Here is a 15,856-nt window from a genome sequence, read left to right as displayed (position 1 = left end):
TGATGAAATGATGACTTACTAACATCAGCTATGTACGGGACGGGAGAAGTCAACGGGAAGAGTTAAAAATGTGTGCCTGACTGGGATTTGACCACAGGATCACCTGCTTATTAGGCAGGTGCTCTAAAACATAAGCCACCGAGAGCAAAGGAAGAATAAGCGTGGCTGCACGGACTCATCTCAAGCACGCCCCTCAGCAGACCCACATTCTGAAATTGCTCCACACGCTACGAAAGTAGTGCTCCCTGCCCATTCGGACATGTCCGAAAGAACAGACACCATACACGTATAATTACTGTGATCACAAGTCAAGGATCATTTCTGTGCAGATGCACACATACGGTCTAACTCATGCGGGAACAGGCCTTGCCACGAGCATGAGATTGATGGGCAGGGAACATTACTTTCGTAGTGTGTGGAAAAAGTCGTGAATGTGGGTCTGCTTCGGTTCGGGGGGGGGGGGGGGCGGTGATGGTTGAGGGGGGGGGGGGGCTGAGCGTGCTTGTGGTAAGTCCGCGCAGCCATGGTAATTCCTGCGTCCTCGGTGGGTAGGGATTAGAGCGCATTCCTAGTAAGCAGAAAAATCCCGGCTTCGAATCCCGGTCGGGCATACATTTTCAGCTCTCCCAATTGATTTCTATCAATCTTCAGTACACAGCTGATGTTTATAATTCGTTGAAATTTCAGAAAAGTGATGACTTAAGAAAAGTTCAGACGTTTATATCGGAGCCTCCAGTTTGACCTTGACCAGGAACTACGGTGTAACTTCACAGTTTTCAGATCAGCAAATCATTACCAAAGGTGACATAAACTGTAAGTAAACGAATAACTGCTATGACATACTGATGGGGACTGAACCCTGGGCCTCTGGGGTAATCGTCTGGCACTTACGCACTGAGTCATTAATCCGCTGCTATTCAGGATGGTTCAAATGGCTCTGAGCACTATGGGGCTCAACTGCTGTGGTCGTAAGTCCCCTAGAACTCAGAGCTACTTAAACGTAACTAACCTAAGGACATCACACACATCCATGTCCGAGGCAGGATTCGAACCTGCGACCGTAGCTGTCGTACGGTTCCAGACTGTAGCGCCTTTAACCGCTCGGCCACTCCGGCTGGATATTCAGGATGGACAAAAACAACCTCGTAATAATGTCAGAGCACTCTAGGGGACGTCGAACCGAGCAAAATTTTCCAGACAAACACAAGTGTGAAATACGGTGTTGTGGAGCTGTAGCTACAAAACGACATCCAGTCGGCGACGAGCGCGCTGTCGTTTGTCCCGTAAAGTAAAGTGGTTGGTTGTGTATACTAATGCGGTTTTGTTCGACTGAGCTGCTGCTGTATTTTTAGAGAGAATGCACCAGACATTGCTTGGCCGATGTCAACATTTTAGTAGAAATCTCGTGTACTTCTTGTGAAAAATGTGATTTGAGAAACGTGGAGTTTTTAAAACTGTTTTTCTGCTTTGATTTTTAGAGTAGGTTGTTTCAATAGTCTAGCTTTATCTGAAGAGAATGGCAGAAGACAGAAGAACATGGAGAGTTACCACGTGAAAACCTGCCTTTTGGCAAAATACTCATGATGACTGTGATGATACCGAATAAATATCACAGAAAATTCGCGTCTACCGTGACCAGTCATAGACAGGAATTTAAAATTTGTCTAAAAAAACTAGAAACTAAACTCCTCCCGAACAGGCCATGAAGGCCCAACGGAACTGACCGGCCGCCGTGTCATCCTAAGCCCACAGGCGTCACTGGATGCGGATATGGAAGGGCATGAGGTCAGCACACCGCTCTCCCGGCCGTATGTCAGTTTCCGAGACCGGAGCCGCTACTTCTCAAACAAGTAGATTCTCAGGTTGCCTCACAAGGGCTGAGTGCACCCCGCTTACCAACAGCGCTCGGCAGACCGGATGTTCACCCATCCAATTGCTAGCCCAGCCCAACAGTGCTTAACTTCGGTGATACGACGGGAACCGGTGTTACCACTGTGGCAAGGCCGTTGGCAAAATTTGTCTAGGTTTAAATATTCATCTGAAACCCTTACTTTTAGCTAATTTGATTTGTACCTGCGCTTTTTAGCATAACAGAGATTAGCTGGAGCAACTTAGTTCACATTGTCTAAATATTCTATAACTCTTGCGAGACGAAGTTCTTCTGGTCATTGTAGAACGCTGCAAAGCTAGGGGTGCAGCGGAAGTGTGATAATCGTAGCTAACCAGTGCGTTGTTCTTTTAGAACGAATTTAATGTTAGCCACATCGCTGCTATAACGGAACTATTGTTATCCAGAGGTGCTACACGGGGGCTATCGTGTGGAGCTGGTGGTATTGCGGAGCAGCCAGTTGGCGCCCAGTTAACACGCCAGCGGCGTGTAAAACAAACACGGCACGCACGTTCCTGCTCCTTTATAGCGGCCATCCCGTGCCTGAAGCCTTACACACACACACACACACACACACACACACACACACACATGCAGCTTCCGGAACATGGTCCCACCTGCTGCTGCCGCTAACGCTACTTGTTTGCTTTCCCGTGCGCCTTCGCATGTTCCCTCGCGGGAGCACGCCGACCGGTCAGAGGAACAACTGAACACCACACTCTGCTGAAGAGCTCCTTACCAAATGCTGTGTCAGTGGTAGAATTGGCTAGTAAAGATTAATTAGAATCAGAGGAAGTAACGCACCATGGTTGAGCTACGCACGTAAAGTTTACCTGAATACTGCCACGTGCATTACTGGGGCGATAGTGTACCTCAGTGATGTGTGGACTTCAGAGTCGGGCGTGGCGCAATGTTTCTCGAATGCCAGCAAGTACGTAAGACATTTTTACGAATCGCCACGGGAACACTGGTGAGTGTTAAGGATTCCATGTTGAAATTTTCTGCAACCTGTATAGCCTTTCGAGCAGAGTCTTACCTTTCTCGGAAAGGGACACTCTCCTTTTAGAAGTAGCTCTGGTTCGACCATGAAAACCGTCGACCTTTTTCAAAAATTGTTGGCTTCAAAAACTTTTCTGTACTCTCCGACACCTACGTTACCAGCCGAATTGTTTTCCCTCCGCTCTTCCAGAAAGGGCTGAAGGCATGGTCCATTCCTGCACGAGATCTAAGAGCTACAGCATCTTTGTTTTCTTGATCGAGTTCCAACTGGATATTTCCACTCGTACTTCCTGTTTGAAGGAAACGGTCATCGTGCAAATCGTTCCTACTCCCATGAGCCACGTGTCAGGCACCGTGCAGTTCCTCTGTTGCCTGTTTTAAGACTGTATTTATGAATTTATTTATTTATTTACATAGTTTACGCCCACATTGGAGCGCTGAAATCAAACATAATACAACAGAGTCTACAATAATTAAGTTTAGGTCTTAGCAGTCAGCAATTTTTCCGTTTCCCAAAACTTCTTCATTCGCTGTGATCTGGCTGCTCGTTCTTCTGCAGGTATGACATACTTCTTCCGTTTGTTTGAATGTCAGCCGTGGGTATTTGTTCTTCAGAAGCAGTTTCTCTTCTCTTTGTTGAATTTGGTGTGTGGTGAGGTTCATTTCAGAAATGGTTCAAATGGCTCTGAGTACTATGGGACTTAACATCTGAGGTCATCAGTCGCCTAGAACTTAGAACTACTTAAACCTAACTAACCAAAGACATCACACACATCCATGCCCGAGGCAGGATTCGAACCTGCGACCGTAGTGGTCGTGTGGTTCCAGACTGCGGCCGGCGGTTCATTTCATCCAGATCACTTTGTACTTCTTTAAACCAGATGTTTTTGGTTTTACTGTTCCAGAACTAGTCAAGAAGTTGCTTTAGGATTCTAGTATTTGGTAGGCGAGATATGTTGCCGAAAAATGCAATCCTACTTTTCCGGATTGTATCAATAATGGATTCTCTTTCTTTATACACTACTGAATTGGGCAAAAGTTGCCACTGCCCATTAACTTTGGGTTTGCTTTTTCATTAACATTCCAGGTAATAATCTCACCAAGATATTTAAACTTTTTTACTACCTTAATTTTTTGATCGTTATGGAGTATGATATGGGACGTGTCAACTGCGAAGCTGGGCATAATTTCTTTTTTCTCAAACGAAATATGCAATCCGACCTTAGCCGCTAATCGTTCTAGTTGTTCTACCTGAACCTTTGCTTCATCAATCTCTTTTTTCACCATCCATAATTCACCCATGACCTTTCCAGATCACATATATTCTTCTATATCTATGAATATATAATAAACTATCCAAACAAAATATTAATGGACTTACCACTGAAAGGGCACACTGGTGGCTTTGGAGCGCTGTAGGTGGTGTAGCACTGGTACCAGGCCGTCGCGTGAGCCTCCACAGCTAATGTAGGTTGCGTCAGTGCAGTGACAAGTATGTGCCAGTTGGTTGCATGGAGTCAGCGTACTAGGATGAGTCAAAGAGTATACTGGAGACAGCGATAGCCGCTGCCTCCAGTATACAACCGCTTTTCGTTTATATCGATTTTTTCCCCTGACAGTTGACCCTGACTTGAAACCGTTCAAACAACTGCTTTCTGAAATGACCGATTTTCTTTTATTTCTGTTATTTTCCGTAATGCCAACGGCCTTGCCGCAGTGGTAACGTCAGTTCCCGTCAGATAACCGGAAATGAACGCTGTCGGTCTTTGCTAGCAGTTGGACGGGTGACCATTCGGATCTGCGAGCGCTTTTGACAAGCAGGCTTCACTCAGCACTTCTGAGGCCAGTTGAGTTAAACTGACAACAGCCAGGAGAGCGATGTGCTGACCACATGCTCCTCCATATCGGCATCACGTGACGCCTGTCGGCTGAAGATGACACGGCGGTGGGTCGGTACCATTGGACCTTTCGAGGCCTATTCGGATGGGAACCGTTTCCCATAATAAACGTAGAAATCGAACAAATGTTGAAAAATGTTGACTCTCTCAGTGTCAATACACGTAAGTCGCAATATTAAATTAAATAAGCAAATAAAAGAAAACTTAGTCCGTCCACCGAAAAATGGTAACTGGTTGAATATTACAAAAAATTGCCAGTAGTCTGCTATTGATTCCAATTTTCTGAAACTCTGCTCAAAAATCATGTTGTAATCGCGTATCGTACCGCTGTTTGGGCATTAAGACTAGTCAGCGCTAAAGGTTGAAAATTGGGGTTGATTAACTCTGTTTGCCATGCAGATTTGTCCATCTTGAAGGGTTACAAGCAAATAAAGGCATATTATGTGGACACAGGCAGCAGATCAACTACTTTCTATTTTTACTGTATGATGTGCCTGAATTGTTGTTAAGTTTTTAAATTATTACTCTTACCATAATTTTCATTCTCTTTTATTATTTCATGGAAACGGCTGACAAAATTTTAATCTCTTAAGCAAATAAAGCACTGTACTTCATTGGCACTTCATTTCGGAAAAATATTTCCGGTAACAGGGTTGGTGCCATTCTGCAGTACAACGAATGTCCGGCGACGACAGCGAGAAACTACCGTGTAGACCACGTGGGGAGAAGTTCTGCGCACTGCACGTACACGTGTACGTTACCTTTTAACGTCCCACCGGTTAGTGAGTAGTTAAAAATGGTTTAATTACCTGTGAATATCTTGGCTTCGGTATCCCTCGACGACTGCATACATGAGCTAAAATATGCTTGTTCAATAAATACAGAATACCATAATGGATTTCACTACAGTGATGTAAGCCACAACTGAAGTAAAGTAAGTAGGTAGATTTAATCACTTCAAAACGTGTATCTTATGAGCTCATGATCAATCTTCGGTGTAATAAGCCTCTTTGTTACTACTACAGCTAACCAATGGTAGCACGTACTACACTGGCGATATTAATTAGTCCAGATGCAATAATTTGATAGAAATGCGAGTGTGAGGTCCATTGCATAGTTCATCACTAATACTCAACAAAGTACGAATGTAAAGTCACATTCCATTCTGCCTTTTGCGATATTAAATCAAACTGTTTAACACTCCGAAATAATCCGTCACTGTACTGTTCTAATATGCTGTTTTAGGCAATGTCCAACACACGAGTTGCTCTGTTGTAAATCCAAACCTGAAGAACTTATCTCAGCTGTGCACTACTCATCTGCCCTAACAATACTCGAGGCCGAGTAATTATACTCTTCCTAAAATGTACCATTGGTTATAATAATGCAAAAGATAATTTATAATATGAAATAGTTTAACAACATAATCACTCTATAATGTTCCTTACTTTGCTGGAACAAGTTTAAGAATTTTCTAAACGCATAAAAACGACATTAATATTGAAATTAAATAAGCATTCTAACATTGCTAAATGATCAATTTTCTATATTTTGTTAATTCAGCTCGAGATTTAATTCCTACCATTTACAGATAATGCGTACGAAATATATTATTATTTTATCTAAACTTTTCCATATATTAATTTCCTGAATCTAATTTTGATTGTTTATGGTACAAAGGGTGTTGTAACTACTATTTTTTGGTATTGCTATTATTCTTCTAAAAGCCTTTTTCCTATTATTGAAAAGTAATTGAATTTAATTATAGCTCGAGATGTAAGAGTACTGATATAGTCATACATAATGCACGGGTGGTAACCATAAGCCTGGAATGTTACAACCTCAACTTTCCTGAAAGTTTGCCCGTACCTTTTTGTAACACCCTACACATATATACTGTATATACAGGGTGTCCCAGCTATCTTGTCCACGCAAAATATCTCTGGAACAATAAAAGGTATTGGAAAACGACTTTCACCGATATCAATGTAGGGCTGGGGCCCATGAATGTACATATTTGGAAACATTCTAAAACGAAAGCATGTGTGTTTTTTAACACAAACTTATGTTTTTTTTAAATGGACCTCCTTTATGTTTTCTTCAGCAATCCATAGCATGACAAAGCACATACACAATGGCGTTGATTGCATCGCAATATTCCCATTACATCCCGAGATATTGAGACGCGAAGTTGACGCTTGAAACACCCGACATGCGCTGCTAACGCACGTCCTGAGGCTCAGGCGTGAACCCCATGCTGCACGTAATCGCGATGTGATTGAGATGTCTAATCACACCTCCATACTTATCAAGAGGTCCGAAACGAATAATACGGTCTGCTGCCATCAACTCTCATAAACACATAATGGTTTCCCCCTTGCACGTTTTACGTATCTACGTACACAATATGAACAAGTACCGATCGGCGTACACCCTTCAGGTTGTCTTATTTATCCTGTACACCCAAAATAAGGTTTATCTAATGCGTTATATGACCCATTGTGCCTGTCGCGCAAGGCCTGGCTCTACCTAGTCAAGTGTCCAACGTAGTTCCCACTACTGCCACAGTTACCAGTTCGCCTTGTTTATGATTTGCGACCCATGCAAACTCCTGTACTCCACCACCCTCCGAGCATCCCATTTGTTGTTGCTTTGGCGTGCAGTACACCGCTTGCCAGTGTAGTCGTGCATCAGAGTAATCTAGTGACGGCACGGAGGTAGTACACATTGTGAATAAACGTTGTGTTGTGGAACTTATACTGTACAGTATAATGTACACACATGAAGATATGGTAGAAATGCTGCTGATCTATGGAGAATGTACGTTGACGGGAAATACGTTATGAGATTGCTTGTTTGTTGATAGTACTGTTAGCGAACATTATGATTATTAAGTTAATATGTCTGTTTTCTACCCTACTCTACATACCTGTACTGTACCCTGTTGTAGGTGGACGAAATGCTGTTCAGGCAGAATGACTGTACAGAAGACGTTTCCATGACAAGCCATCGCATTCGCGCCGGATGTTTGGTCGTCTCACATCTCGTCAACGTGAAACGGGAAGCTTAAATCCAAGACCTCGACATCGTCCTAGAACACGCACAGATGAACGTGCTGAAGTTGCTGTGCTCGCTACCATAGCTGTGAATCCTCAAATCAGCACACTTCAAATTGAACGTGAAGTTGGTGAGTCGAAATCAAGTGCACAGCGTATTCTTAAACGTCATAAATTTCATCCTTACCATGTTCATTTACACCAGGATCTTCATGGAAATGACTTCCGCAATAGGGTAACATTTTGTCGGTGGGCTCAGCAAAAACTTGTGACTAACCCAAACTTTGTGGTTCATGGTGTGGGTTCCTGTAGTCATGTCCTAGTTCATGAACCACGGGCAACGTATGAGTGGCCAAGTAAGTGGGCCCGACAGTCGGGATACCAGTTACTTTGGAATAAGGCTGGGCATCTCGGACATATTCTGAGTCGTGGTTACCTTTGTGCTCATACGGCAAAGACTATCAAATCCACCGGTTAGTCCCTCAGTCGTTAGGGGTAAAACCCAATGGGACCCGGGGCAAGTAAGACTAGCAACCTGCTTCCCTGGTACTTTAAATATGATGCTGGCAACAATCAGAGCAAAATGCCTCGGACCTTTGGAGGTGACGGAGTCCCACCTCTAACTGACAAACCAGGGACTCTTAAGATACGACTTGGCAAACAAATGGTAATGAGATGGGGAGCTATTAATATCAATGGGGGCTACTCTGGGAAGAAGGTAGAGCTGGCAGAGGCTGCAAGTAAGATGGGGCTGGACGTTTTAGCTGTTAGTGACATTCGGGTAAGGGGTGAGAAAGAAGAGGAAGTGGGAGAATACAAGGTCTACCTGTCAGGAGTCAAAGCAGGAATAGCACAAGGGGGTGTAGGGCTTTACATCAGGAAAGAAATGGAACCCAGCGTGGTTGCAATAAGGTATGTAAACGAACGACTGATGTGGATAGATTTGACAGTGTCTAGCAAGAAAATTAGGATTGTGTCAGTATATTCGCATTGTGAAGGGACAGATCAAGATAAGATGGATAGTTTTTATGAGGCACTCAGTGATGTAGTTGTTAGAGTAAAGGACAAGGACAGTGTTCTGCTCATGGGTGATTTTAACGCCAGGATTGGAAATCGAACAAAAGGGTATGAAAAGGTTATGGGTAAATTTGGAGAGGATATGGAGGCCAACAGGAACGGGAAACAACTCTTGGATTTCTGTGCCAGTATAGGCTTAGTAATCACAAACTGCTTTTTTAAACATAAGAACATTCACCGGTATACTTGGGAAGGCAGGGGAACCAGATCTGTCATTGACTATATAATAACAGATCAGGAATTCAGGAAGGCTGTGAGGGACACACGTGTATTCGGGGGATTCTTTGATGACACTGATCATTATTCAATCTGCAGTGAAATTGGGATTGTGAGGCCGAAAGTGCGGGAGGTCAGGTCCATATTTATGAGGATAAGAGTAGAGAAACTTCAGGATAAGGAAATCAGGCACAAGTACATAACAGCGATCTCAGAAAGGTACCAGTTAGTTGAATGTAGTCAATTACAGGCATTGGAAAAGGAATGGACAAGGTACAGGGACACAGTACTAGAAGTGGCTAAAGAATGTCTTGGAACAGTAGTGTGTAAAAGTAGGTTGAAGCAAACAGCTTGGTGGAATGATACAGTCAAGGCAGCCTGTAAAAGGAAAAAGAAGGCGTATCAAAAATGGCTACATACCAGAACCCAGGTAGACAGAGAAAGTTATGTTGAAGAAAGAAACAAAGCCAAACTGAGAATTGCAGCATCCAAGAAGAAATCGTGGGAAGACTTTGGAAACAGGTTGGAGAATATGGATCAAGCTGCTGGAAAACTATTCTGGAGTGTAATTAGCAGTCTTCGAAAGGGAGGTAAGAAGGAAATGACAAGTATTTTGGACAGGTCAGGAAAACTGCTGGTGAATCCTGTGGATGCCTTGGGCAGATGGAGGGAATACTTTGAAGAGTTGATCAATGTAGGTGAAAATGCGATCAGTAATGTTTCAGATTTCGAGGTAGAATGGGATAGGAATGATGATGGAAATAGGATCACATTTGAGGAAGTGGAAAAAATGGTCAATAGACTGCAGTGCAATAAAGCGGCTGGGGTGGATGAAATTAAGTCGGAACTCATCAAATACAGTGGAATGCCAGGTTCCATCAGACTGGACAAAAGCAGTAATCACACCAATCTTTAAACGTGGAAACAGAAAAGATTGTAACAACTACAGGGGTATCTCTTTAATCAGCGTTGTGGGTAAAATCTTCTCAGGTATTGCTGAAAGGAAAGTGCGAGTATTAGTTGAGGACCAATTGGATGAAAATCAGTGTGGGTTTAGGCCTCTTAGAGGTTGTCAGGACCAGATCTCTAGCTTACGGCAAATAATGGAGAAGCGTTATGAGTGGAACAGGGAATTGTATCTATGCTTTATAGATCTAGGAGGAAGTTATTGTCTGTTCTACAAGATTATGGAATAGGAGGCAAACTTTTGCAAGCAATTAAAGGTCTTTACATGGATATTCAGGCAGCAGTTAGAGCTGACAGTAAATTGAGTTCATGGTTCAGAGTAGTTTCAGGGGTAAGACAAGGCTGCAACCTGTCTCCACTGTTGTTCATATTATTTATGGATCATATGTTGAAAACAATAGACTGGCTGGGTGAGATTAAGATATGTGAACACAAAATAAGCAGTCTTGCATATGCGGATGACTTAGTTGTGATGGCAGATTCGATTGAAAGTTTGCAAAGTAATATTTCAGAGCTAGATCAGAAATGTAAGGACTATGGTATGAAGATTAGCATCTCCAAAACGAAAGTAATGTCAGTGGGAAAGAAATATAAACGGATTGAGTGCCAAATAGGAGGAACAAAGTTAGAACAGGTTGTAATGGTCGCCTGGTCGTAGATATTGCTAATTGCTATAATCGCACTATTTCACTCCCATTTACGGAGCTTGTTAGCACTTGATGTTAGGTTGGCGCCATTACAATGCATTGTAGTAATCACTGCTGCTTGCTGGACCGCTGCTGTGTCTCGATGTTGATGCTGGCTCTAAATCTGGTTGTCTAGGGTTAAAAACATGAGGTCCCGTGTTTTGTTTTATGTGCTTTTGATGATAAAGGATGAACGAAACCAACAAATATGTAAACTTCAAATATTTATTTCTCTGGTGGCCATCTTAATTCCACTGTCCACCAAAGACTATGACACAACACAACTTCCTTTACATGTTCTTTGGATTGTTTATCCACCTCAAACAATAACACACTAACACACTGTACCAAAGTGACATTCCGACTGCTTTTCGACCCTTCTTGCTGCTCGTATTTATAACATTGTCAAAGAACTACTAAAAAGAGATATAGTTTACAAGTCACATGTACATCTGTTATCCTAATTTGTGCAGAAAAGTTATTAATTTGCATCGAGTGACATAATTTAACATGTTATTAAAATGACAGACAGATTTGTTGACTTGACAGAATAATTCTTTGTTACAAAAAGTCCGTTTTCTAGAAGTTTGTCAATTGACTTCTCTAATTTGCATAAATAAGTAATTAACATGAATTATTAAGAAATACATTGGTTTTCGTCTAAAACAGGATTGATTTCGTGAATACTAAGTGAAACCGCTCCTAGTGAACAAATAGGTTTCGCTGGGTGATTTTTATTTAAGGAGATCCAAAATACCTAAGTTGTACACTATTTTTCGTACTTCATATTAATTATTTAAGATGAACTCAGTGTTTTTACATGATGACATTTGCTGTATCAGTGATCAAGTGATATTAACTTTTGTGTGGGTTAGTTATTCAGTATAATTTAATGGGTTGACTGTTTATGGAGACATGTTACGCAATCATTGTTAACATACACAATAACTTTTCTATAATCATAAATACTCGTTAAACTGGTTGAATTTGGCGGGTATCGCATACTTCGGTACAGTAAAGCCTTTAATATGTTCCATTACAATACCCCCCTCAGGTAATATCATTTACAGAATGTTAATGATATTAGCCGACTAGGACAAATGTGTCAAATTGTTAAAATTTGGAAAAGTACTACGTTAATAATTTTTTTTGTTTTACTATTCATAATGTGTATGTATGCAATGACCGTTACACCGTTTCAAAATGACTTGTTCCTGCAAATAATTTTAGTTGTGTTGTTTCAAATGCACTTTGAGTTATGTCATTCAGTATGACAGCATAATAAAAATAATTAGTAATATATGAAAATAAAAAAAATGTTAATCTTTGCTCCCAGTGAGCCACATGGAAAATGATTAAAAACAGACACAAATATATCACATGCGATTTTAAGATATACCAAAAATGTATGTAAATTATTTCAAAGTCAGTTCTCATTGAGTCACAGATTAATCAAGATAATAGAAGGAACATAAATATATTACATAGATGGACAGGTCATATGTCCATAGGAAAATATTGCAACTGTCTGCTCTTTTTGAGCCACATAAAAGAAATGAAAACAAAGAACATAAATATAAGTATAGACATGATATATAAACACAAACACTAGAGAAGTCACATGTATGAATATAATATGCACTTGCAAAAAAAGGAAATATTTAAAAAACTTGTCTCCCATTGAGACGCATAGTCAAGACAGTACAAGAACATATTAATACTAAAATTGGACACTTAAATTGGTCACAACATAACACAAACATCACACTTGGTGAACATCTGATTAACTGTAGAAAATGGTACACAAATCTTATGCCTAAGAACACAATAGTCACAAAATGATGGGTCTTGCACAACAATTTTTTCATTGTCTTTTATTTGGTGCAAGTATGTCCCATATTCAACAATACAAAAGGAAAGTAATAAATGTTTGTCACCTTCTTGCCCGTTGCAAGTAAAGAAGATGTCTCAAAATTTAATATTCAATAGTGACAATATAAATATAAAAACATTCTCACAGAGATCTGGAACTTCTCCAGGGTCTGTAGGATGAGTGGTAGTTGCTATTAGACACACCCAGTAAAAAAAACTTTGCTGATAACATGCTTTATGGAAAATGGGTAAGTAACTGTATTCAAACAGGGAAATGTGCTTAACCATGTTTATATGGTTTCAATTCAGTGATGTTTCGTAATCCAAATAACCTTCTTGATCTGGGAAAGATAAGTCTATACGCATTAGGATGTGGGCTTTCTTTTATTTCAAATGGACAAATGTCAATGTTTACTTTAACATATGGACAACCTAACTCAACATCTTTGTCTATTTCTGTATTTTCAAACAATAGATCATTTTCAATTTCTTTAGTTCCTAAGTCTAATGTCTCTTTCCTACACTTAGACACATCCATCTCTGTTTGCAAAGCATTGACATTTAAACATAAACCTTTATTTTCATCTGTTCCTTTTAACACTGTGTTGTCACTTAACAAACTACTGTTTTCACCCCCTTTTTTATAAAGTCCACTACAGATTCTTGTCCACCATGTAGGATACAAGGTTGCACTTACCTTTGCTAAGTCTTTCCAAAAGGCATCTTTGTTTATACAGTTTCCATAGTTGTTCCACAAAACTTCTAAAAACTTTTCCCCTTTCTCTTGAAAACACACATTTACATTCCATCCCTTTATATTTTCTTTAATATTATTATTATTACGATTCTCATAGATTAGTGTTTCATAGTTCCCAATAGGCAATAGCTTGTCCTCAGATACACATTCCCTAGTCTGCATTTCACTTACATTAACCTCATTATTACCCATGTTTGTCACACCACTTACCTTTACCTCATCATCGCTTTTCAATTCTACAAATACTTTTATTTCTTCCTCCACACTCTCATCAACAACATCACTTGATTTAGGATCATTATTTAAATGTCCCTCTATTACTTCTTCCTCCTCCTCCGCAACAACCCCATCATCAGTTTCCCCCCTAGGTATCTGAATCTCAGCAATTGAGTCTTTGGCTCCATTAAACACTTCGTCATCCCCCTTCTTATCAAATAAACCCCCCAAAATAGATTCTATTTGTGGTGTGTCTGACTTGATATTAACACCAGTATCTTTTTCAGCCCAACTATGGAACTCTGCAATACCTTCAACTTCTGCACTTTCACTGACTACCTGTGCTTGAACACTGTTTTTATTAACTGTATCACTTTTACTCATAGTATCCCAAAACCTTTTATTAAATTCTAATTTATTCATTCTAACAACATCAGAGTTTTCATGGTACTTACTCTTTACATTGTATCCTCTCCTTTTCCAGTTTCGGTTATGTGTTGTCCTATCATAATATTGTCTAGCCCCAAAACTACGGACATCTAGTGGGACTGTCCACCGTTTCCCGGCTGGTTCCCTCGGTCTGTCCGTTTGTAGTTGTCGTTTTGTTCACTAGTTTCAGCAAACCCCCTTCTATCTTGTTCTCTTCCCCAATACCTACTTCTATCATTCCTGTTATCTCTCCTCCAACCTCCCTCCTGTGTATTGTTTCTGAAATCATTTTCATATCTCCTATCTCCCCTATTTGGAGCATTATTTCCAGAATTTTCAAAGTCTCTCCTCCCATAATAATCTCTATTTACCTTCCTGTTCCACCCCCCATACTGGTTGTTGCCAGAGCCAAAACTTTGGTTACTTTCTCTTTCCAAGGCCCTATCTAATCTATCTACAAATTTCAGGAACTCTTCCATTGAATCGTCTGGTCCATGGACCAATTCCCACTGCAGTCTCTCTGGTAACCTTCTTTTTAAAACATCAATTTGTGTCATAATATCAAAAGAGTTATTCAAGTGAGCAAGCTTTTTCATTTGATCTCTGCAAAATTTTTGTATTCCCCCTACTTTCCCTCTATACACTGGTCCATTTAGAAATTCTGACTTTAATCTGGCTTGTATGGATTGTGACCAAAATTTGCAAATAAATTTAGCTTCAAACTCTTCAAAAGTATTCCAAGAATCATTATTCTCATTTGCCCAGGATAGGGCCTCCCCTTCTAGAAACCGTTTTACTAACTTAATTTTTATGTTATCTGACATTCCTACCACAAACATATCCTTACATTAGTGAATAAAGTCAATAGGGTGCAGATTTTCACCAGGAAAGCATTTCACTTGGATGTGCCCATACATTGTATTTTGATTGTAAATCGTTTGTTTGGACATCAATGCGTCCTCCACTTGTGTACATTTAGTGTGTATATTTTCTACTTTTGTATCTACATTAGTGGTATACAGGTTGTATTCTTGTTTAAGGTTTTCTGAAGTTTTGTCTATTCTCTGATCTAATCTTTTAACTTCAGTATCTACTCTGTTGTAGATGACAGCAATGCTGTCTGTGTTAGCTTGTATGTTTTCATTTAAACTTTCAACTTTAACTTGAAATTCTTTTCTGAAGTGTATCAACTGTTCTCTAGTGTCCTTACTGAGGGTAGTTTTAATTTCCTCACACTTCTCATTGAGATGAGTACTTAATACATCAAAATTGAAACTTAACTTATCCAGTCTATCTGTGTTTTCTTTCAGTTTCACACTTATTTCTTCACTGGATTGTTTAAGTTGCGAACTTATTTGAGTTGCAAACCCTGCTAGCCACTCTGTTAAGTTTAATTGTTCACCATCCCCTGGTTCAATTTTTACATTTCCTACAATCTCATCACTCTCAGGTAGAGACATGTTAACTATTAATTATTTTAAATGACAACAACAACAAAATACCTGGCTTTATGCTATGATGTCGTGATCGGTGTTCCTGTTGGTTTCTTCACTTCTATTCGGGTTTATTGAAGCTGAGGTCTTGATTGATGACTTCTGTTGACATTATCCAGACGTTAATCTTCCGAGCGGTGTGATGATGATTTTTGGCAGTCGCACAAACACACTTTATTTATTTATTTATTTTTGACATATTTTCACTGTTGCCACACTGCACAAATAAACTTTGTTTGGAATGCTAAGCACTTACGAAATTTATTGCTGCACTATTATCATCGATGCACTTAAAGATCCCGG

General features: G+C 40.3%; 1 pseudogene; it reads right to left on the bottom strand.

The window, feature by feature from the left end:
- Positions 1–1,893: 1,893 nt before the first annotated feature.
- On the bottom strand, positions 1,894–2,011 carry LOC126100111 (5S ribosomal RNA; annotated as a pseudogene).
- Between the last annotated feature and the right edge of the window lie 13,845 nt (positions 2,012–15,856).

The sequence above is a fragment of the Schistocerca cancellata genome, chromosome 1, assembly GCF_023864275.1.
Source record: "Schistocerca cancellata isolate TAMUIC-IGC-003103 chromosome 1, iqSchCanc2.1, whole genome shotgun sequence".
NCBI lineage: Eukaryota > Metazoa > Arthropoda > Insecta > Orthoptera > Acrididae > Schistocerca > Schistocerca cancellata.
Note: the sequence above shows the minus strand (reverse complement) of the source record. Positions and strands in the feature narration are given on the sequence as shown.